This window comes from Erithacus rubecula (assembly GCF_903797595.1).
Source record: "Erithacus rubecula genome assembly, contig: scaffold_588_arrow_ctg1, whole genome shotgun sequence".
NCBI classification, from domain to species: Eukaryota; Metazoa; Chordata; class Aves; order Passeriformes; family Muscicapidae; genus Erithacus; species Erithacus rubecula.
In genome coordinates this window covers 4,963-26,008 of record NW_027635750.1, presented here as the reverse complement: position 1 = coordinate 26,008, position 21,046 = coordinate 4,963, and the positions used below count along the sequence as shown (strand labels likewise).

Sequence of the window (21,046 nt, the reverse complement as noted above, 5' to 3'; positions counted from 1 at the left end):
TCATTTTCCCCAAAGCCTTCTCCCCGCTGAGTGCTGGGCACACCCTGCTGCTCCTCAACCAGCACTGTGGAGAGGAGGATGCTGTGAGCACAGCTTGTTTGTACACAAAACCAACCCAGGAGAGAGGGTGTAAATGCCTCTTTATTTCCATATTTATCATTGCAGCTCAGATGGATGAGGAACCCAATGGAAAGTTGAGATGAAACAGAAAAAATGAAAAAGTGTTGGCAAGTGGAAGCTCAGCTGAGACTGGCAGCCTGAAGGGCTTCCAGAAGGAAAAAGGCTTTCAATTACTGCACTGCTGCTCCATAACATCCCAATTCCTGTGCCATGCCAGGAGGGTGGGGCAGCTGGGGAGCCCTGCCCTCATGATCACACCCCAGAGAGATGGAACTGAGACCCTAAAGCAGCACCTTTGGTCATGTTTATGTTTTACAGGGCTGATTTCTTATTTCTTCCCAGAGCAGCAGCAGAGTGTGGGCGTGGAGGCTCCCTAAGGATCTCCAGGTTATGGGCATTGTGGTCACACATGATAGAAAGGAGCCACAAAGCCTTTGCTGGACACCTTTGGAACATCCAGAGCTAGGTCTTGGTGATGGATGATGATTTAAAGCCTGTTTGTGCAGGGAATAATGGCTCATAACCATCCCCTGTCCTTCAGTGGTGTGACTCTGCTGAGATGGGTGGTCCTGTGTTTCCACCTTAGAGAGGTGTTTCATTAATTGTCCCTGTCCTTGCTCCTGAGCCCATGTGTGCTGTGATGTGGAGATGCTCCAAACACAGATAAGAGGAGGTAGCAGCCAGGATGTGGCTCCTGGGGAGGCAGCCAGAGATACAGAGGTGGGTTCTGCCCATGGGATTTTCAGTGATCTGAAACCTTGAGCCTTGGGAAGGACTGACTGCTCCAGACCAAGGGAGTCTGACTCTGCTGAGGGATAAGCAGGACTGTGTATCTGTGACCAGGGTCTGTTCCATGGGGAGGAGGCAGGGGATTGAACTGTCCCCTTGCTGTCTGCATGGCCCTCTGTGCTGGTGACTTTATTGTTCACCCAAATCCCTGCTTGGGCACCCATAAAGGCCCTGCCCAGGTCATTTGGCATGACAGCTTCTAGAAATCATCCTGGGGTCACTGTCCTTGCCTGGTCACAGCTGAAAACTTGAGTTTCCCTTCACACCCCTCTTCTCTGTGATCTCCCTTTGGGCTTTATTCTCCTCCCTGCTTTCCCCTCGTTTGTGCCTGGCTCCAGAGGAGAGCTGGGAATTGATCACTGATTGAATCCTGAGTATCGGGCGGGAGCGAGCGGGGGCAGCCCAGGGACCCTGCGAGAGGAACTCTGCAGCCACCCGGCATGGCCAGGCTCACCCCAGGCTCTGCCCGCCCTCCTGCCCGCAGCTGGAACTCCCACCAGGACAGAGCTGGCCCGGGGAAGTGGCCCAGAGGAGAGGAGCCATCAGGGGCTGTCACCCAGCGGGATGCTGACCCCCAGCTGTGCCACATGGGCAGCAGCTCAGCCCTGAGCCTCCTGCTGCATCCTCCCTTGTCACAGCCCTTCCCAGAGTAGGGATGGCCACTGGCTCATCACATCCCACTCATGGTTCCAGTGCCCGAGGGACTGATGGCAAAAGCCCTTGGATGAGTCTTTTTCTGGCAGTGAATGAAACAGGATTGTGCTGGTGGTGATAAGAGGCTGCAAGCTGGACCCATCTGATCCTCACAATTCCGAGAGGCTGACATGGCAGAACAGGTCCTGCAATAGCCTTCGTGTCCCAGCACACAAAATGGGTGAGAAAAAGCAATTTTAAAGTGACTGGGGAAACTCTGCAGCTGTGATGCCATCCCATCTCAAGCCTCTGGCCTCTCTGGAGTCACATGTACTGTGAAATCCCTCTGCTCTGAACCCAGGCTGGGTCATGACTCACATCTTGGGCTGTAAAAATACATTTCATTGTGTCAGCACTGAGAGTGGCCATGGGCAGCTCTCTGGCACCAGTGAGGCTGGCCAGGGCAGGCTGTTCAACAACACCCACTGGAGCCCAAATTCCATCTCATATTTTGCTACAGCACACAAAAGAGGTTGGGGGGAAGGAAAGGCTGGAGAGGAAAAGTGTTTCACTTAAAAATCCTGGTAGGACTTTATCCAGTGGCTTGTCTGGCCACAAATCCATCTATTTTGTTGCAAGTGTGGACTGCAAAGCCTGGGCTTGCCACCTGGAAATGTGACCTCATGACTCTCCTGCAGCCTGTGGAGTTTGCCTTGTATGCAGGAGAGACACCTCTCTGGTGGTGGCATCCCTCAGAGGGAAAAGGGCAACTGAACCCTCTGGATGGCTCTGCCTTGCTGTGTTAAACAGCATCCATGGCTTTTCTCTGGTATTCCCCCAACTAAAACTACTTGCAGGTACTTTTAGTATGAAAAAATCACTAAAAACTCAGAGTTAACTGTCAAGGGGCACCACTGCAAGGCTTCACAGCAATGACATCTTGTGACTTAATTTTGCTTTTGAACTTTCATGTCCAATTATGCCTCTGGGGGTGTTTAGCACCAGTCAAGTAATTTCATTTGTGACATGTGACATGTTGCCAAGGCTGAGCTGCTGGAGAAGCCAAACAGCCTTGAGGAGAGGAGCCTGGTGGCTTCCAGATGAACATGTAGAAGTCCTGGGCACAAACCCACACACCTTTTCCTGAAGAAAATCTGAATTCCTCAAAGGAAGGGGTTTAACCAGGAGGGATCAATTCCATGAGGAAAATCTGAATTCCTTAAAGGAAGGGGTTTAACCAGGAGGGATTAATTCCATGAGGAAAATCTGAATTCCTTAAAAGAGGGGGTTTAACCAGGAGGGATCAATTCCATGAGGAAAATCTGAATTCCTTAAAGGAAGCGTTTTAACCAGGAGTGCAGGACAGCTGTGGGACCAGGACAGGGTCTCTGTGCTCATTAACACCCTGGGCACTAAGGAAGCCCAGGAGCAGCTGCAAACAGAGCCAGCTGAAGGATTCCTGCTGCCTCCCACCAATTCATCAATTACCTATCTGCTTAGTCCTTTTCTCCATCCTTTTACAATCTAAATAGCACATTTTATAGTCGCTGCTAAGTGATGTGATCAACATCAATTACCTACTAAAAGAGAATCAAGTCTTGATTTAAAATTAAGTGCTGCATTTTCCCATGTTCTTTATATGTAGCCAACAGAATAATTGCAGTGACATAAAAACTAATTACACAACTCCACAATTAGGCCTCCCTCCTAGTGCTGTGATTGTCTTTAAGTATACTGATGAAAAATTACTCCCAGTCCCAAATTACTCTCTCACACCCATCTTCTCTAATACCTTTGGAAAAAACCTCCACCCCATCAGACCAGAGGAACTTGAGATGCAGAAGGTAATACATGCAGAGTTTATTTTCTTATCTCTTTGATATGGTTTCAGATGTGGGATTTGGTTGGGATTGTCCAGGGATGCAGCAGTGCTCCTCTCTGGATGGACTGAGCATCTCAGTGAAGCTTCCCAAACTGCCTGGTGGCTGCTGTGCCCTGAGACAAGCAGGGAGAAAATCCTCTTCTTAGTGCCCCCAGCTGACACTTGGCTCCTGGGCTGCAAGTAGCCAGTCCTGCCTGGTGTGTGGAGCCCAAAAGGAGAAGGAGGAGGCTGGAGTACAGCAGTGCTTTCACCTATCTAACAGCCAGCATTAAACCCAGGCAGCAATCATGTAGCTGCCTGAGAAACCATAAACCCCAACAAAAATCATAAGCATCAATAAAGCTCTGGTGCACTCCTGACAGGCTTTGAGGGATTTGATTCCAGATTATGTTTTTGAGATGTTTACAACCAACCTGGAAAGACTGAAAATATTCAATTACTGGCAAGGGGAGCTGAGATTTGCTTACAGTCAATCTCCTGCCTCCAGGATCTCTGTGGGTGCCAGCAGTGAAACACAGCATGGGTGAGCAGAGCCGTGGGGACAGTGGCCCAGGGACAGGTCCCCTGATGTCGCTGAGCATCTTTCACTGGATAATTAAGCATTGCAGGTTTAATTTTGGGGCTGGCAGGTTGGTTTTGGCTGCTGTGCAGTGGATCCCATGGCCTGTTCCTCAGCCACAGCCCAGCCCTTGCTCAGCTCGTGGCTGTCGATTTTCCATCGTTTCTGCAATGCCATCACACAATCACAGTCGGAGAGGGGTGGGAAATGCTTTGGTATGATTTTAATCAGCAGAGGGCTTTGAGTGAATGAGGTGAGGGGAACAGTGAGCTCCCTGTGCCTTCTCTGACTTTCTCACCTCATTTCAGCATCAGCCAGGGGTGCCAAGGCTGAGAATTTACACCCTTGTACCTACCTGAAACCTCACTACTTTCCTCAAAACCTGTGAAAAATAAACGAGGTGGTGAAGTAGCCTGTGGCAGGGATGATATGATGTGTAAAGCCACATCTCCAGATCATTGTGAATATTCCCTCCTGATCCCCAGGACCCATCCCAGATATCCCCACCTTGTCGCCCAGAGCACTGAGTGCCACATCCAGGAATTCCTTGGACACATTCAGGGATGGGGACCCAAACCTCCCTGGGCAGTTCCAGTGCCTGACCACCCTTTCCATGGAGAAAATTCTCCAGAATTTGTCCTAACACGATGCAGAGAGGTGCCCTCAGCCGGGCAGTCCCGTCAGTGCTTTCCTGAGGGAGCGATGCTCCAGGCTGGGGCTGCTGCCCGGGACAGCCCGTTCCTACAGCCAGGGAGGCTCCTGTCCGCCCAGCGAGGCCGGGGCCCGACCCGGGACAAGAGACACGGCTCATATCAGGCCGGGTCAAAGGAACAAAGGCAAACCCAGCCAGCTCACGGCCGAGCCGGGCCAGTGCCGCCGCCTCATAGGGCACGGGAGGGGCCAGGGCCAGGGGGCGGAGCCAAGGGCGGTGTGACCGAACGGCCGGGCCGGGGGTGTGGCCAAGGGGCTGTGCTGCTGAGCGGGGCGGGGCCAAGGGCAGGAGCAGGGCCAAGGAGGGCGCTGATTGGCCAGGGCGGGGCCGGGGCCGGGCAGAGCGTGCGCAGTGCGGAGCGGTGAGTCGGGGTGGGGGGGTCGCAGGGGGGGCGGTGCTGGCGCCCCGTGAGGGCCGGACCGGAGCTCCGGGCCAGGCACCCGCGGTCCGGGTCGCAGTGCTGCTCCCGGCCCTGTGGGCACCGGCCGCTGTCTTCCCTGCGCTGCCCTGTGCCAGCGGAGCCGGCGGTGAGGCCTGGCCGGGCTGGGGCGGCCCGCAGGCCCGGTTCCCCTCAGAGCGGCCGGGCCGTTAGGACAGGGCTGGCAGGACCGGTCCCTGCCGGAGTGTTGCAGCAGGGACCGCAAACGCGGGCCTGTGACGGGTGCTTCGCATAGGACAGGGATCCCTTACACCGACGCGTTTTAAACATATTTAAACATTTATTTAAACATAAATATTTACATGTAAGTTTCCTCCAAAGGGTGCAGTTTGGTCCTGCCTGCAGCACGAGGCTGGGCGACCTCTGGGCTGATGTGTGCCCAGGCTGCTGTGGAATAAAAACATGCTGGAGTAACTCTGGGATATTAAAATGAGTGTGCTCTGTAACACGAGGTCTGAATTTTAAAGCTGGTTTAATTGTTTCGGTACAAGGCTGCATATGGTGCTCTGACTGGAGAACTGGTAAAACGATGCATTGCACAAGGCTAGGAAGGGAACGCTGAGCAAAGGGGCTTTTGTATATAAACACTTTGGAATGTTGCCTTAAAATGCTTAAGCGCAGTGGTTGGCTAACACTCGCATTAGGAGAGATCTTTGGCAGAGCTCTGATGCCGCCCACCTTCAGCAGGGTCAGAGTCGACACCAAGTTGTGCAGACACAATTTCTTAGGGCCAAGTTACTTATTCTGCAGTGTTTTTCTGCTGGAACTAACCCAGTCCTAGTGCGGTGCAGAGGCAGAGCTGCCTGCACCGGTGCTGCTCAGTTTGCCTGCCAAAGGAGGATAATCTGCAGGGGCATTTCTGTGGTGGAGCTGTCTGTGCAAGAGGCTGCTCCGTGCACAGCCCAGCAGGAACCTTTTAAGTGCAGATAAGTCTCCAGAGGATGTTCCAAGACGATGACACACCCTGTCATTTACCGAGCGTGCTGCCGCGGTGTTCTGTGATTGTTCGAATTCATTTGTTCTCTGGGAGTAGCATTGTTAAGGGATGGACGTCTCTTTTTCTCTCTTTTCTGCCTTAAAATGATCCAGTCTGGTCCACTTTGTTTTCCAGCAGCCTCTAGGGCATTTCTATGGTGGAAGTATCCAAAATATTGTCCCAGAAACTACAGTGTAGGAGTCCAGCTACCAGAGGTGAGAGAGCAGTGTTGTGAGTTCCTGGAGGCTGCTGTCTGTGTGACCGTGTACTTAGTATATTGAAGGGATACAAATACAATTCTTTGGAAGAAATCAGCTGGAAACAATTCCTGGTGAACTGTCAGAACAGCCTTTGAAACCAGTCTTGTCCTTTCAGTGTCCTGAAGCAGCACAAGAGCAGGACTGGTGCTACTGTCACCACCTCCTTCATTTTTACATCAGAATTCCTTTAGCCTGAGCAATAAAACACATGGTAAACTCCAGCATCCCCAAACCTGTCTGCTTCTGCTTGACAGGTGGGGTTGAAAGCAGCATCCATACCTTGAGAATTTGTGAGGTGTTGGATTATTGGGATAAATTTAGGGATAATAGTCATCCTCTCTGTGTGCTAATCCTCTGTGCTACTGACTCCCTCCATGGCTTTTCTAACCCACCTCAGCTCTTCCAGTCAGCGTTCTGAGAAAACACGCTCTGCTCGTGAGGGAGGTGAATCAGCTTTAATTAAGATTTGTTGAGAGCTTTGTTGATACGTTCTCAATAGCTGGTTGCTACTTTTTTTATGAACAGGCAGATATTCTTAGCACCTGCAGTGGGAAGTGACACAAGGCTGGGGATCTCTGGGAAGCAGCCCTGCCAAGGGAAAAGGCTCCTGCTCACCGAGGCTTTGTCAAATCCATTCTGGCTGCGGTTCATGAGGCAGCTCAGCAAAACCCCAAATCCCTCCTAGTCTGTGGGAAATCTCAAATGCTCCTGAGAGCTAGGCCCTGCTTTTGCATGAGATTTGTAGCTTTGGCCCCCTTGCTGGATTTCTGCCAAGCTGCTGGTTGGGCTTGGTGCAGCTGTGCTCTGGTGTCACCTGCTTTGTAACACCTTGTGGCAATGGCTTCAGTGGCTTTCAACAACTCAAATTGAGGTGTCTGGGGTAGGCAGGGCTGGGTGATGGCCCTTGTGGGCTTCAGAGAGTTGCAGAGGTCGGTGGAACCCTGTGGGATAGGTGGAGAGGAGGAAAACTGGGCAGCCATGGCTTTCCACAGGGCAGCATCCTATTCCCTGCTGGCTTCTGAGCTGCAAATGGAGCCTGATGACTTCCTTAGTGAGGGATAATGGAAATGGTCACAGTGGTGCTGGGTCTGTGGTTGTGTGGGTGCCCCTCAGCAGGATGAGAAGCTCTCTTGTATTTTGGGGAGGGGAATTAGTTCATTTGCCTTTGTCACTGCTGTAGGAATAGCCAGATGGAGGATGCCAAAATGAAATTCAGGGCTGGAACAGCCTCCTTGTCTATAGTCCTGTTCTGAGCCAGGTGAGAGATCCTCAGCTCCAGGCTGGGCAGTGGTGGATGGTGGTGCACATCTGGACAGGACCCAGCTCCCTCTGGGCCTTGATGGAATCCCAAGATGATGAAATGTCCTCAGAGAGCCTGAGCTCATCTAACTTGCCCGTGCAGCAAACTGAGCAGCCAGTTTGTCTCTTGCCTTCATAGAACAGGGAGCCCCATGGCAGGTTGTTAAAACCTGGGAGCTGGTTCCAGCCCTGGAGGCAGCAGGGATGGAGAAACCCCTCCCCAGCTGCTGTGGGGCAGCATGTTCTGTACTGCTGACTGCTCTGCTGGCTGCCCAAACCCTCTGGTTAGTCTGGGACTCAGAGGTGACACCCAGCACAGAGCCCAGAACTGGGTATTTTATGTTCTGGATCTTACACAGTGCTGGCACATTTAGTTTGGTCCCCAGTTTTCCCCAGGTTCCCTCTGTCTGGAGAGTTTTCCCCTGGACTGTTTGTGTGCTTGATCTCTGTTTGTGCTGTTTCCAAGTGCATTTCTTTGCATTGTTTTCCTTGATTTTCCTGCTATTGATTTGTGGGTGTTTTGGGAACTTTTCTTCTGTTTATCAATTCTGATCATGACCTCCAGAGTGCTTCCAGCTCTTAACTCCTGGACATCCTTTCAGGTTTTATAAAAGTGCCTTCTCTTTGGTTGTTCAAACCATTAATGGAAAGGATGAACAGAAGCAGACTTGGGCTGAGCTCCCAGGGCCCATACACAGGGATTGCTCCTGTGGTGACAGGGAATTGCTGATGCCACCCCTCAGGTGCTTGGGGTGGAGTTGCTTTGGTTGGTCTTTTTTTTCTTAGTTAATAATGAGCACGGGGCCTCATTAAGGTGAGCTTACCCAGCCCCAGCTCCTCTGGCTTTTGAAAGCATCAGATGGATAGAGAGAAAAGCTGCTCTGTGCTGGTCAGAGGTGTGATGGGCAGGTCTCTGTAGTGGGGGATTGTGCTCTCCTTCTGAAGACTTAGGTCATTTAAGAGCTTTCATGAACTTCATTTACCTGAGGCTTCTTGCTGGGGCTGGCACTGAAACAGCTCTGGCAATCCTCAGCCTGCTTCCCACTCAGAGCTGCCACAGCAGTGGGCTGTGCATGGGGGAAGTTGTGTCCTGCACCTCCTGCTCCCCTTTGTTTCTCCATAAGTCTCTCCTCAGTGAGAGCTGAGCATGTCTGCATGTGACAAAGGTAGCAAAAACACATTTTTCTCCTCAAGCAATTCCAAGTTCCTTGTGTGGTTGCTCCTCTGGACAAGATAAAACTACTTGCTCTGGAGAAATTAATGACACTCATTTTTATTCCTAACTAGTGTGTGTCACAGTGGGAGTGGTTGCAGGATGCCTCACTGCACCAGGGCTCTGCTGTCACCTCAGTGATGCTTCAGGAAGAGGAATTATTTGAGCTGAAACAGATTTCACTGCCCAAGCAGGACCAGCTCTGCCTTCCCTGAGTTCTGTGAGTACTGAGCTGCTGGGCTCAGCTGCCTGAAGTTTAAGAATGGAAGTCCTCCACCTGCTTTCCATTTGTGTTTGCACATGGGTGTAACTGTGGGGTGAAATTTGAGCCCAACCAAATTTAAGGGCAACACAGGATTCCCCTGTGGTGTTCATGTCTTGCTCTTCCCCAGGCTGGTAACTTGTGGTACCCAGCTGTTCACTCCAGCTGTGCTTCAGGGGCACCATCAACAGCATGGAGACTCTGGGCCCTCCTTGTTCTCCTGTACTGGTCCATGGCTGATGGTAGAGTCACAGAATCATGGAATATTCCGAGTTGGAAGGCACCATCAAGCATCACTGAGTCCAACTCTGCAGGTGCCCTGACCTAATTTCAGTTCCAGGGGAAAAACTCAGTCTCCCTAAAACATTCCTATGGCTTCTGTTGGATTCTTCCTTGCTGCTGTCCAGGGCCCTGTGTGCTGTAGTTAAATATGGATGGAAAGGTTGTGTTCCACTCTGGATTACAGCTGAATCTCACTGGTGGATAAATTGCATCCCAAGTCTAGTTTGCAAAGCCCTTTGGGCTTCATGGGCTGCAGGAAGCTGTATTTTATTCTAGATGTGTGTTTGCTGATAATTCTATAGGATTTGCAGACAGCAGGTTGTAAGAGCCCTGATTATACTGGTTCCCTGTGCAGTCAGACTCTGCCCAAATAATTCAAGTGCCTGCTGCAGAGAGAGGGAAAGGAAGATGGAAGGATGATTTAGAAATCTCTGGAGCAGATGGGAAGAAGATGTATATGTTCATCTGAAGGAGATACCAAGCTACATATATGCCTTTAGAGATCTAAATAAAGTCAGGATCTTGTAATGGTTGCCTACTTTAAGCCTAAATAATTCCTTGAATGAGAGGTTTTAAAGGTTTAACTTAATTTTGGAATTTTTATTTTGAGCGTACTTCCATAAAATTAACTTTTTGAATGCAGAATGCTTTAATGTCTTCCCTGTTGCTGCTCATTTGCAAGAAATCTCTGCACAGTTATTTCTTATGTACCAGTTAAATCTATCAGCCAACAGATGTCAAGTGTAGCAAAAATGCTATAATAATATAATGGTCTAATAATAGTTATAATGATTCTAATTACCTGGTGCAGCTTTAGAGAGAGGCAGATTCAGGAATGAGTGCAAGTGTTTAACCTTGAACTGCAGAAGCAGGGCACTTCCAGGGGTGCCTGTGCTGCTCCCCCTCCTCCCTTTGGGACATCCCAGTCCCTTTATTTGCTCCAGCAAACGAGGAGTAGCACTCTGGTGTGTTTGAAATGCTCAGAGCTCATCCTGGCTGTGTTCTCAGGAGTGCTGGAGAGCTGGGGATGAGCACCTTTCCTGCAATGCCTGGGAGTGTGAAGCCTGCTCGTTTTTAACCTCTGCCTGCCCTGCTCTTGGCATGCTCCCACTGCCTGGAGCTTGTGGCACAGATTGCTCCCCCCTCTCAGCAATCTCTGTGCAAGATGCTTGTGCTGCTCTTAAGTGTCAGGGGAGGCTTTGCCCCAGCCTGAGAAGCACAGAGCCAGAATCTCCTGATGGGAGAGATTTGGGGGTGTGCAGATGAGGGGCTAGGTGTTGTGGATCCCTACAGAGGCTTTGGTGTGGGGGTAGGAGAGCAATGGGCTGGTGCCTGAGTGCTGTGCTTGTTTTGCCTTCGATAGTCTGGCCCCACAGAGCCTTGTCAGAGTCTCCTTCCCCAACTGCTCCACGTGCCAGCTCTGTTACATCACTCCCAGTGCTCTTTCACATGACTCCCAGTGCCCTTTTACCACCAGATTTTTCCTTTAGGAAGCATCCTGGGCTGCATTGCCTGGATCCCTGTGGTTGTTGCTGTGTGCTGTTAGTGCCTTGGGGTCCCAGTGCTCGTGTTGCTGTGGTGTGATGGATCCCCTCGTGCCACAGCTGCTGATTTTAGTCCTGTGCCATGCAGGGGTGAGGAGTCCCTGGTTCACAGAGCAGCAAGCTCTGCGTGGGCTGCAAGTTGACAGCTTTCCATGATTCTATGCTGAACCTTCTTCCTATAAATAATTGATTCACAAGCTGATGAGAACTACAGGAACTTGTCTCTCAGTCGCTGCTTCCTGGCATGGGAAGCAGCTGGAAATCTGCTGTTTTCCTATAAAATGGATCCAGAGGTGCCCTTGCAAGGTTTTTGTTTCCAGCTGCTCCTAGGCTGATGTGCTCTGCTGCTCAGGAAAGCCCTGCCTGCCAACACCTGCAGCAGACTTTGTGCCAGGGCTGTCAGGAGACAGCTCTGCCTCTCCCTTGGGGATGTTCAGCCTCTCCCTTGGGGATGTTCAGCCTCTGCTTTGGGGAGGTTCTGCCTTTCCCTTGGGGATGTTCAGCCTCTCCTTTGGGGAAGTTTGCCTTCTTGCAGGAGTAGTGTGTGTGTGTGTTGGTGCATCACCATGGAGATGAGGCCCCAGGAGCTGCAGGTTCAGCCTTCTCCAGGCTCACGTGAAGGAGGATGCACTAACGGGCTCCTCCTATTTAGGGAAAATGATTTCTTGGAGTAAATAAATCGTCAAAGAGCACTTGGCATCAGCCCAGGTGCTATTAAGGAGAAGATCTCTTGGAGCCAGAGCTGTGAGGCTCATGCAATATTCACTTACTTTGCTGTGCTCCACATCAGGCATTGCTGTTGTGCCCAACTCTGACTCACTGACCCACTTGTGCTTTTACTTACCCCGAGATAACAAAGCTCCTGTTGCTTTTCTCCTTTTTCCTGTTTCTCATCCTGTCATAACAGCACCTTCCTGCATCCCTTTCCTTGGCCACTGGGTGTCCAGGCTTTCAGTGCTTCCAGTGGTTACGAGGCTTCACTTCCATGGCTGCTGCTGCTTTGGCCAGGTTTGCAAAGGACATGCAAAGGCTGCAGTGAGCTCTCCCCCATGCACAAACACCTGTCTCTAGGTTGTGCCAGCACACCCCAAAACTCTGGTCATGCTGGCATTCTTGGGACATTGGGGACACTGCCCTTTCCATGTGCCTGGCCATGGCACACTCTTTCCTTGTCTAATTTCTACACAGAACCCTCCCAACCAGGTCTGGAGGAGCCCTGTGGCACCTCTCTGCCTCATTGCCTCCATGTCTCATTTCAGACTTCATCTGTAAACATCTCTTTGCCCTTGCTAAAAACGCTGTCTCTTAATTTCCCTCTGCAGGAGTATTATTTAATTTGTAACAGTTTTAGGCCATTATTTGAAAAATCCAATATGAAGCTGTATTTCATTTACTGTAATGATCCACTAATGCAGGCATATTTCAAAGGCAGGCTATGCAGTACTGTGGGGTTTAATTAAATTTTGTTTTTCAAGTAAGCATCAATAGACAGACAATAACAAATGGTGGACAATATGCATACAGAACAAAGTCTCTTCATTTTCCTTTTCAAGACTGTGGAAGAGAAAATGTATAGCCCTTAAAATGGACTTGGCCTGCTCACAACTCTGCTTTAGTGTAGTTAACTCACTTCAGGAGGAGTATTTGCTTCTGACTTTGCCTTAATTAATTTTCTTGCTCTCTTCCTGCCCACAGAATAAACTGTTACACTGTGGAAAACTTCCAGCAGGAGCCGTGGGTGATCCAAGTGCTTCAGCAAGTTCTGGACATAGTTTTGAATGCTGTGTTGGTACCCAGTGTGTGATGGCTCCTCCACATGGGCCCTCCTCAGGGTGGCAGAACAGAAGGGCTGGGTGTGAGGTGTCTGTCTCTGGCAACTGGACATGGCACATGTCAGCCTTGGAAAGGGAGGGGAAAATGGTGTTTCTGCCATGCTTGTACTCCAATCAGGAATTAGCAAGTGGCTCTGCAGTGCATTTTGTTCCTTTTCTCCCAGCAAGCGTGGGGTAATCAAGTACAGAGTGTGTGGGGAAGTGTTCCATGTCAATAGGAGGCTTCTGGGAACCATCCTCTTACTCACAGCATGGCACTTGGACACCTGTTCCTGGGTAAAGAAATTTGTCAGTGCTGCTGTGAATGGGCTCCTTTGTTCAGATTTGAGGAGCAGGCTGAGATGGGGTGGCTGAGGCAGGTTTGGTTTCCTGCAGGTGTCTGGAGAATTGACCACTGTTCAGGAACAGAACCAGAGTTTGCTGAGGAACCTGATGTGAGTGTGACTCCCACTGCACTTTGATTCTCTCAAAGGCAGAGAGCTGAAAAAAAGCATTAATTTTTCAGAGGAAGAGTCTCCATTCAGAGATGTGAGTTCAAGCCATGTCCTGGGTTGATACCTAAAGCCTTCTCTGCTTAACCTGCCTTCAAAGGCTGAGGGCAAGGGCTGTGCCTGGAGCTGGCTCTGCTTGCCACCACTGAGCTGGGCTGGATCACAGTGCAGAGAGTGCTGGCTGGAAACTGGAGCATGCAAAGGCTGGATTCTGTGGGAGCCTGGCTGCTGATGTCTGTGCAGCTGTAAGTGCCTGGAAAGCATCTCTGTACATGACAGACTGGAGTCTGTACCCTCCTCCTCCTTGCCAGGATCTCTGTGTAACACTGCCCGTGTTCCAGGCACAGCCTGGGTTTGCTCCTTGCTGGAGCAGTGCTAGGAGTCCTTCACAGCTCTCCTGGTGCCTGGGCTGGCTGAGTCTTGTGTTCTGAGCTGGGTGAGAGACTCCTGGAACAATGGATGGTCCAGGAGCCAGTCCCTGTGGCTGGAGAGGAGTCCTGGTACAGATAAAAGGGGTCTAAATATAGCTTGTCATCAGGCACCAGATGAGTGGTGCCTGACTCTTTAAATGAACTGGAAAAGCCCCACACAGCTGATGTTTGTACTGGCCCTGCTAATGCCAGGGGAATGCCCTGTGCCTGATTGCTTGTTTTTCCCTTGTTCCCTGGTTTAGGCTGCCACATTTCCCATTTGTTCACTTCTTTTTGTTGATAGGCAGTGATGAGGTTCTGTTGCTTTCTGGTAACTTGAAGCAACACCTCCAACTTCTCCTGTGCTTCCTTTGCACCTTCTGCCTTTCTCTTTGCCATGAACTAATCTCTGTCCAGCCAGGAACTCTTGCAGACTCACTTTTATGGGGCCATTATTCTTCATCTGTAGAAGGAGTGGCTTTCCTGGCTATGGCAGGGCTCAGGTGGAGATGGAGCCCACATCTGGAACATCTGGAGCAGCAGCTGGGCCCTGGGCTGAGGGATGTGCCCTCTGTGCAGACCAGGGAGTGCTTGAGCCTGGTCTTTGCAGGAGCAGGTGAGCAATTTGGGATCCTCACAGTACTGCTGGCATGATATACAGCCCACAGCAGTTTTAGGGGTTTGTTGTGCCCAGCAGGATCACAGACAGGGACATGCCCAGGCCCTGTGCTTCAGTGGTTCTTGCAGGACTGTGCAGCAAACGGGATCTGCAAGGGGCCTCAAGGCAAGGGCACAAACCCAATCATGGAAAGTGCAGTGGTGCTTGGCAGTGAACAAAAATTAAAAAAAAAAAAAAAAAGAAAAAGCCTCTAGGACTATTTAAAAGGAAAAAAATAATAATCTGTAGTTCAGTTTGAGGGAGTTCTTGTAGCAGGAGAGCATGTGCTGTCTGGGAGGGAAGAAGCCCTTGCTCAGACAAGTGATAATCCATTGCAGCCATTCCAGACACTTGACAGATACCAGCCTTCCTCAGGCCTCCCTGGCATCAGCGAGGTGCTGTGCCACAGCATGAGTGTGCAGGTTCTGGACTACATGGAGTGATAATTGAAACACCAAATCCTTGCTCCTAGCAGGAGCTGCTGGTGGCTGCCTGGCTGGGGTTGCTGATGTCTCACCACAAAAACTGTGCTGGGCTCCCCCAGCACTGGGGGCTGACAGTGGACACTCTCTTTCCTTGGATTCCTGCTCTAGAGTTTGGCAGCTGTCTGCTTCAGGGAGCACCGTGGCCTCAGAAGAGTTGATTTGATCTGACACATGACAAATTGTTTCTGCTGGAGGCTACTGGAGGCACAGGCTGTTTGCTGGCAGCCCTGGCTCTGCGGGCTGCCATGGGGAGGAAGGCAGAAGGATGTGCCTCCTCCTCCTCCTCTTGGCAAACATCAGCACAGGGAGTGTAGCTTTGGCCCCCCTGCCACCCCAGCCTCCCTTCTGCTGGCTGATAATGGTGCTGTTTGCTGGATTATTAATGATGTTTGTGTGCTGGGTGTGTCTGCAGGTGCTGGTTGTGGTTCTGTGGGCAGAGGAGAGCCTGTGTTCTGGAACCAGCCCCAGCTGCCATTAAAAACGCTTTGTTAAGTTCCTTTTTTTAGGACACCCTTTTAGCTCTGCAATGAGGAGCAGAATATTACATTCCTCAGCAGAATAAAAAGTACATGTCCCTTGTGAGATAGTGTAAATACATTTTATCTGTTCTATTACCTGCAGTTTTCAGAATATGTCCCCTAAGCATTTTAATCTTGTTTTCCAGGGTTGTCTCAGAGTGAGGAATCGCTCCTATTTGCAACTTTGGGAATGATTACTTGTTCATTAATTTCTTCCCTTTCCTGCTGTCCATCTATTATTGCTTCCAAGAGAAAAAAAACCTCTCTGTAAATCTCCACCAAAGCAGGGCTGAGTGCCTGATGAGACAGAATGATGTGTGCTGCAGGGGGTGTTCCTGGGAGATCACCCTGGAGCTGTGGGTGTTGCTGCTGGGGTGCCCAAGTGATGCCTTTTCCTTGGTTTTAAAATTAAGAGCCAGACACATTAGAGGATAAAGGGTTTTTATCTGGGTATTTAATAAGGATCTTTATGGTGCAGCACTTCACCAAAGTGGAATGCCCCAAAATGCACACACATGGTAAATCACATATACAATTGATAGACCTTGCAAATTAGCATATTTAACAAAGATACCTCAACGAGAGGTCTGAATTAATAGTATAATATCTTTCTGTTTCCAAGTATTCCTGTCTAGATGGGCCTAATTTTAATTCTAGTTTGCAGGATGTATTTTAGAGGACCTTGGCTTCTCAGGACAGCATAGGGCTTTCCAGCTTGCAAGGCCTTTAGGATGTTTGGTTTTCTGGCCTAACAGAATGCCAGGTTTATGCTAAATTATCAGACTTAAGGAATTACAAGTATGCATGTTAAGGCCACTGAGAATACATAAAAGATATATAAAAGAAAAGGCAAAAAATCATCATGGCATCACAGGTGCCTGGGCTGGCTCCCTGCTCCTTGGCCTGGGATGAACAAGCACGTGCCAGGGCAGGCAGGCACACCTGGAGCACACCTGGAGCACAGTGGGGAGGTCAGGGCAGCTGCAGCACACGAGCAGGGCTTTGCTCCCGCCGTGCTGTGCCTGCAGGGCTGTTATGAAACAGGAAGGAGACAATGCAGAGCAGTTCCTGCTGCCATGCTTTTGTCCAGCAGCTAAAAGCCAGTTCAGAGGGTTTGTGGAAGCCTTGTTTGCTTTGGTCTTTTTTTTGCTCTTTCTTTAAGTAGAGACTTAAAAGAGCTGGAGACTGGAGGCCAGTGTAATTATTATTTCTTCCTGAATAGCACAATAAATGTACCGTTTGTTCCATAAATGACAGGGTCTTTGCCTCAGAAAACATATGCAGCCTGTTCCCACTGCTGCTCCCTTTGACATGTGAGGAACTGCCCTGCCTGCCTCTCGGTGTGTGGAGATTTCTCACTCCCTCGCTGGGGTCGCTGCCAAAACTTGTCTTGACATGTGACGTGTGTGGTCACTGGAAGTCACTGGAACAGCCTGGATTCACAGAGCAGCTTCATTTAGCTGGCAGCTGATGGATGGAGAATGGCTGGGGATGAAATCTGTGTGCAGGAGGAGACAGCTGAGTTCTGTGGCCATCCTGGCAGAAGCTCAGGCACTCACAGACATGGTCTGGCAGTGCTGTGGTGGATGTGCCACGTCCTCACCTGCTGTGGCACTGCCAGGATGCTCAGGCAGCTGCTCAGGATGTTCTGGTGTCTCCCAGCAGAGGGGAAGGTGCTGCAGGTGCAGCTTGGATCAGAGCTGTGTGTGGGAATAGCCTGCTGCTCACTCTGACAGCAGATTTTGAGCTCTTGGCTTTGCCAATCACCTTACAGCAAACACCAGGACCTGGAGAGTGAAAGTCTCTGTGTCTTTGGGTGTCTGCAGAGCCAGGAGGTGCAGTGACAGCCAGGACTGTCAAAGGAAGAACCCTCTGTGGACCAGTGCTGCTCAGCTATTGAGACATGCCAATCCATGAAATGGCTCTTTGTAGGGTGTCTCCCAAAAAGGATTTTCCTTTTGAGTGTCTGGATCTCCTGCTGTTGGTCTGAGCTCCAGAAGAGAGTCAGTGCATTGACTGAAGGTACTGAGGTTACAAACAGAGTGATTGTCCCTTGGAAGAGATCACTGTGGAGGAAACCCACTCAGTCCTGGTCACGTCTCTGTTCTTGTCCTTCCCCAGCGCAGGTTTTGGAGTGCTGTGGTTGAGGGGCACTGGGATGGAGCTAAAGTACTGCTCCTGAGTGAGCCCACAGCTCTGAGGAGCAGGGAGTCTGGTCATGGAGGGACCTGTGGGCTGGGAGCTTTCCTCCCTCTTCAGTTCTGTGTCCATAACACAGCAGTTCAGATGTCTATGGGGCAGTAGGGGGTTCCTGTGAGAGGGGCTCTGTGGTGGTGCAGGCATTCATAGAAAGCTTTTTCAGAGCCTCTGCTGGGATTCACGAGACATTCACAGACAGGTTCTCCACTCAGCCAGCATTTTATCAGGATTTAAGGCTGAGGAGCTCTTTGAAGCACTGCTCAGTTTGTTCTGCCATGACAAGGTGGAGATGAGCGCTGGCGTGGCTTCCATTCCCCAAGGAAAAGGCTCTTTTGCACGGATCACAAGCTGTGACTCTGCTGCTGTTTGAAGAGACCAGAGGGATCTCGGATCCAGGCACTCAGTGCCACATCAGTGCCTCCCCTCTGAAGCTGGGGAGCTCCAGCTCCATGTCCTTCGTGTTGGGGCAGCACAAGGAAAGAAGGTTCCTGATCCAGGAGTGGCTGGGGGATCAAAGCTCTGCTTGGCAGAGGCTGATGAGGCAAAAAGCCAGGATGGCAGCAGGAAGGACACAAAGCCTGCAGAAGATCTGGGCCATCTGGTAATAGACCTGCAGAGGGGCCTGGGAGACCTTCTGCTCTGCTGGAGGAGTGGGGCCAGCACCTCCCCTTGAGGAGACAGACCTGCAGTGTTCTGGGCTTGACTGGAGCCATTCTGTTGTGCCTGAGGGATTGTTTAATTAAAAAGAATGCTGCACCATCACATTTCAACTGTTTTTCTCCATACATTGCTGCAAGTAACATCTAAAATAGCTCTAAAAGGCAACAAACCATTCCCCAAAGCAGGGGTAGCAGATGAAGAACAGGAGAGGGAAGGAATTATGTTCTCTTTTTTTTTCATTTGCAGCCCTTGGGGCTGGTTTTAATTTAAATTTCCTTAGGAAAAGCCCTGCTGAAGAAATGCTGCCTGCAGTGGCTGTCTGTTCTGCTTTGGCTTTGTCCTAGAGAAGCTTTGATGCTTGGGGAGCAGGAGTTGCTTTTCAGTCTTGGTGGAAAATGCCTGGATAGAGGAATGACAACCACCCAAGAGTCACTTCTGGATGATGGGACTGGCAGTCTCTCAGCTCTCCCTTTGTGCTCATTCCTGTCCCAGGGCTTATTTAATTGCTTAACCAAGTCATCCTTTGCAACCACTGAGAAAGGACCAGTGCAGGGAGGTAAAAAAACCAAACTTGCATCAAGCCTTTCATCCAAGCACAGGAAGATGTTGCTGCTGACCTCAGTGGGAGCAGCCTTGGTTGTAACTGTGGTGTCTGTGTTGGGAGTGGAGCAGCTGAGCCCCAGCATGGGCATTGATGTGTCTGGATTGATGCAGGGACTGGGGACAAAGCCAGGACTGGTCCTGAGGGAACCTGTGTGGCAGCAGGTTGTGTTCATCCCCAGAAAGCTCCTTATTCCCCTTCAGGGGATATTTGAGATTGGCTTGCTAGGGCTTTATTTCAGGATTTGGCAGCTCTTTACTGGGTTTTACCCACAAGGTGCATCCTAGTGGCCTCTCTGCCTTTTCAACTGGGAGCTTGCCACAAGACTGGAAGCATGTGGGAGCTAAGCCAGGGCTGGACATCCACCAGCCCATGCAATCAATCCACCAGCTGCTATGCCCTGTTATTCCTGACCACATGTCCAGAGCCCCACCTTTGCTGCCCGTGTGCCATCCTGCTCCCTGCTGCTCCCTGTCCCTGGGTTGTCACAGGGACTCAGAGCTGTTACCACCACCTGGTGCTCTGTGGAGAGGTGAGAAAATGCATTTTTCATAAAGCTCACAGCTCATGGCTCCTGGTGGATCAGCTGGGCAGCTGGAGGAGCCCTTTGTGTGCCCACTGTTGGGGTACATCTGTGCCAGGTGCTCTGCAGGGAGTGCAGGGGTTCCTTGGCTTGGGTATCCCCATGGGAAACCTCCAGGCTGAGCTGGGGCTGGGAGATGCAGCCACAGGGAGGGATGGTTTTACTGAGCAGGCAGAGTGGTGTGAGTGCTGCTGTGGGACTCATGTGCTGGATCCATCTCTGCTGGATTTCTGTAACACTGAGCAGGAATTTTGCATGGTTTCTTAACCTCTTAATTTTCTTTACAGGGAAGCCAGCATCTGACAGGGGAAGGAGGTTGTTATTCCCTGTGAGTGCCACGGGTGAACAGCAGGAACTTGGAAAATACAAAAAGCTGTTTCCAGAGAGGCTGGGAATAAGCCAGTTAAATCTTTGGCAGTTCCTGGGCCCAGCTGCAGTGGGACATCAGGGCTCTCTGGGACCTTGTTAGTGCAGCCTGTGCTTTCTTGCCTGTTAGATTCTCCAGGCTTGGGAAAGCAGAGGGGATAAAAACACATGGAATGCTGGCAGACTTCTGGGATAGTGTGAGGCAAAGTGTCACCTTGCAAATAGGAGCTGCTGGAAAGGACAGATCTGAGTGGGGGCAGAAAACATCACTTATTGTATGTGCTGTGCATGGGAAATGGCAGCCAGAAGTGGGAGAAGGGAATAGGTATGGGCAGGATTTGGGGTGGTGGGGAGGTGAGGAGGAAGGGGGAAGCAGTTTAAGGTCAGGCACTGTGACAGCTTTTACCAAGATGTTTGTCCTGAGGGTCTCTGCACCTATCTCATTTCCAGGCAACTCCTAAAGCCCTAAATGGGTTTAAATCAGCACCAGCACTCTGGTGTGGGCTCAGAGGTCCCTGCCAACCCCAGAGCTCTGAGGAGCAGGAGTGTCATGTGGTGTGCAGGCAGAGCAGAGCCCTTTGAGAGCAGCTGCCAGAAATTCAGATAGATGTGCTGCTTATAAATAATAAATGATAAATTCAGCCTCTGATCTCCAAGGCACACTCTGCTTCTGCACACTGTGCTGGCAGAGAAGATCCCCCACCCTGTGCTGTCTCATGGAGGGTGAGAGGGATGCTGGGGAGGCAGCTGGTGGAATTGGGGCCGTGCTGAGCCCTGCTGGAGCGTGGCCCCTTGTGCCAGCAGCACTAATGAGCATGGCCCCTTGTGCCAGGGCTGCTAACGAGGGCAGCCCTGCTCAGCCTTCCAACCACCCAGGCACAAAGCTGTGCTCCTGCCCTCTGGAGAGCAGCATTCTGTGGGAATGCAGCCTGCTGAAGGAATTAATTAAGTCAATTTAAATGATAGACTGAATGATTCTCAGTATAAGAGCATGGTCAGGGTTGCTATGGCCGGGTAGAGGGAGAGATTCTGGCTTTGTGCAAGTGATGGACACAACTCCTCTGCTCTTGGGGGAGCTGTGGCAGTACTGCTGAAGCTGCTGGTGCCAGGAGCTGTGCCCTGGTGCTGCTGGGCTCTCTCCTGCTGCTGGATCATCCCTGTCCTGCTCCTGCCACCTGGGTGGTGTCATGGCCAAGCTGCAGCTCCAGGGGCTGATGTGAGCTGATGGCTGCACAGGTAGCCTGCAGGGGTTATTAATATTTATTATTATTAT

General features: G+C 50.7%; 1 long non-coding RNA gene across 1 annotated transcript; it reads left to right on the top strand.

Annotated features, from left to right (window-relative positions):
• The first annotated feature begins 5,025 nt into the window (after nucleotides 1-5,025).
• Nucleotides 5,026-13,719, top strand: LOC306816440. Its single transcript, XR_013777669.1, has 3 exons — nucleotides 5,026-5,056; nucleotides 8,957-9,102; nucleotides 12,666-13,719. It is a non-coding gene; the product is annotated as an uncharacterized lncRNA (long non-coding RNA).
• Nucleotides 13,720-21,046: the final 7,327 nt, after the last annotated feature.